The sequence below is a fragment of the Lithobates pipiens genome, unplaced genomic scaffold (genome assembly GCF_037356315.1).
Source record: "Lithobates pipiens isolate NorthernLeopardFrog02 unplaced genomic scaffold, aLitPip1_a1.2 Scaffold_19, whole genome shotgun sequence".
Lineage (NCBI taxonomy): Eukaryota > Metazoa > Chordata > Amphibia > Anura > Ranidae > Lithobates > Lithobates pipiens.
The window spans coordinates 35,538,631-35,541,083 of NW_027507764.1; positions in this window are offsets into that span (position 1 = coordinate 35,538,631).

Consider the following 2,453-nt stretch of genomic DNA (forward strand, 5'->3'; position numbering starts at 1 on the left):
AAACTTTTTTTTTGCATTGATCCATGTCCCCTGGGGCAGGACCCGGGTCCCCAAACACTTTTTAGGACAGTAACCTGCATATTACCCTTTAAAATGAGCACTTTAGATTGTGAACGTTCGAGTCCCATAGACTTTAATAGGGTTCTAAAGTTCACACGAAGTTTAGGTCTGTTCGCAGGTTCTGGTGCGAACCGAACAGGGGGGTGTTCAGCTCATCCCTAGTCAGGATATTGAAACCACTTTGCCCCCATCATTCTGCTATATGGCGGGTGGCAAGTGGTTAAGAAGAAAATTGATTTAAAAAAATAAAATCATGGTAAATGTAATTCCAAAACATCTAGGGGTGCCAAGGTTCACCATCACTGCCCTAATGTCACCATAAAGAGTACCTGTCACCTCCCAAATGCTATCACATAGAGCAGGGGTGTCAATCTCAATTTCATTACGGGCCCTATCACCATTACGGTCGTCCTCAAAGGGCCAGATTTATCTGTAGGACTAGACTTACAGAGCACCCCATCCCCCTTACATCCGATGTCAAGACACCCCCCCCCCCCACACCATCAGAAGTCATCAAGAGTCCTCCGTCCTCCCTTACATCACAGTGCACCCCCCCCCCCCCCCCTTACCTTGTGCTACTGCAAAGCTGGGTAGCAGAAAGTGCAGGGTCTGGAGGAGGACCAGAGGAGGGTTGGAGTCAGCTGCCCCGGAGTCTGCTGAATGCTGAGATCAGGGGAGGTGGAGTAGAGGGGGGGGTGCGGCAGCTGTACAGAGAGGCACCGGATCTGTAGGAGGAGTTCTGTCCTCCTCTCTGCTGCTGTTGATTGCTGAGAAGGGGAGGGGGCCAAGACCAGAGCTATTCACAGGGAAGCGTGCAGGAGGTCAAGAAGTGATGCTCTGTGGCTTCAGGGAGAAGCGCAGGATCTGGCAGAGGAGTTCTGTCCTCCTCTCTGCTGCCGACTGTTGAGACAAGGTGGGGGGGGGGGGGGGGGGGGGGGTGGAGACTAATTTTGTGCAGGAGAGATGCGAGGGCCACGTGACATGGCGTGGAGGGCCGGATTCGGATCCCGGGCCTTGAGTTTGATGCATGCGACATAGAGGTTTGTTAACCCTTTGTGATAGCAATCAAGTAAAAATAAATAAATAAATAAATAAATGATAGGAATAAAAAAAATTTAATAAAATGATAATAAAATGTATTAAAAAAATGTAAAAAATAATAAATAAAAATACCGTAACCCCTTGTTGCACTCACAAATGCAAACACACGTCCATGTGGCCAACGTGTATGTAAACTGCAGTTGCACTGCACATGTGATTTAAAAAGCCTTTATTATGTTACAAAAATATGTCTTTGGATTTGTCCTTATACCCCCACCCCCCTCCAATATTTTTTTTTTTTTAACTGACCAACCACACACGGGGTCTCCAAGGATTGAAAAAAAAACAATTAAATAACTAGTAGAATAATTTAAATAAATAATAAAATTAACTAATAAAATAATTTAAATAAAAATAAAATTAACTAATAAAATAATTTAAATAAAAAAAACAAAAGGAACTATCAAAATAGTTCAAATGAACAATAAATAGTTAAAATACCTAACACAAAAATTAATAATTAAATAATAAAATGAATAATAAATAGTTAGAATGCCTAATATAATAAGAAATAATAAAATAACTAATAAAATAATAAAATGAATAATAAATAGTTAGAATGCCTAATACAATAAGAAATAAGAAAAATAAAATAAATATTAAAATAATTTAAATATATAATAAAATGAACTAATAAAATCATTTACATAAAAAAAAAAAAAAAAAACTAAATGAACTATCAAAATAGTTAAAATGAATAATAAATAGTTAAAATACCTAACACAAAAATGAATAATAAAATAACTAATAAAATAATAAAATGAATAATAAATAGTTAGAATGCCTAATACAATACGAAATAATAAAATAACTAATAAAATAAGTGAAATAAATAATCAAATGAACTAACAAAATAGTTAAAATGAATACTAAATAGTTAAAATATCTATCACAATAATAAATAATAAAATAACTAAAAAATAATAAAATGAATAATAAATAGTTACAATGCCTAATACAATAATAAATATTAAATAATACAACCATTTAAATAAATATTGAAATACTAGATATTAACTAATAATAAAGAATTATTCTATTTAAAGTATAAAATACTTTTTTTTATTATTAAAATAAATAAATGGGCAAATGTTGGACTCGGAACACTCATTAATCGGTTATAGATTAATAACTATTGATCACAAGATTTCTGTAGATAATCTAATGATCTCCCAGAGCACAGTGACACTATTCTCCCATCACACATCAGTTGGTGTCGGAAAAGAACTTTCTTCTATCAGAACAGACACTTCTATCCGGCGCTGGAGGAGTTAAAAGCCGGCGAGGGGAGG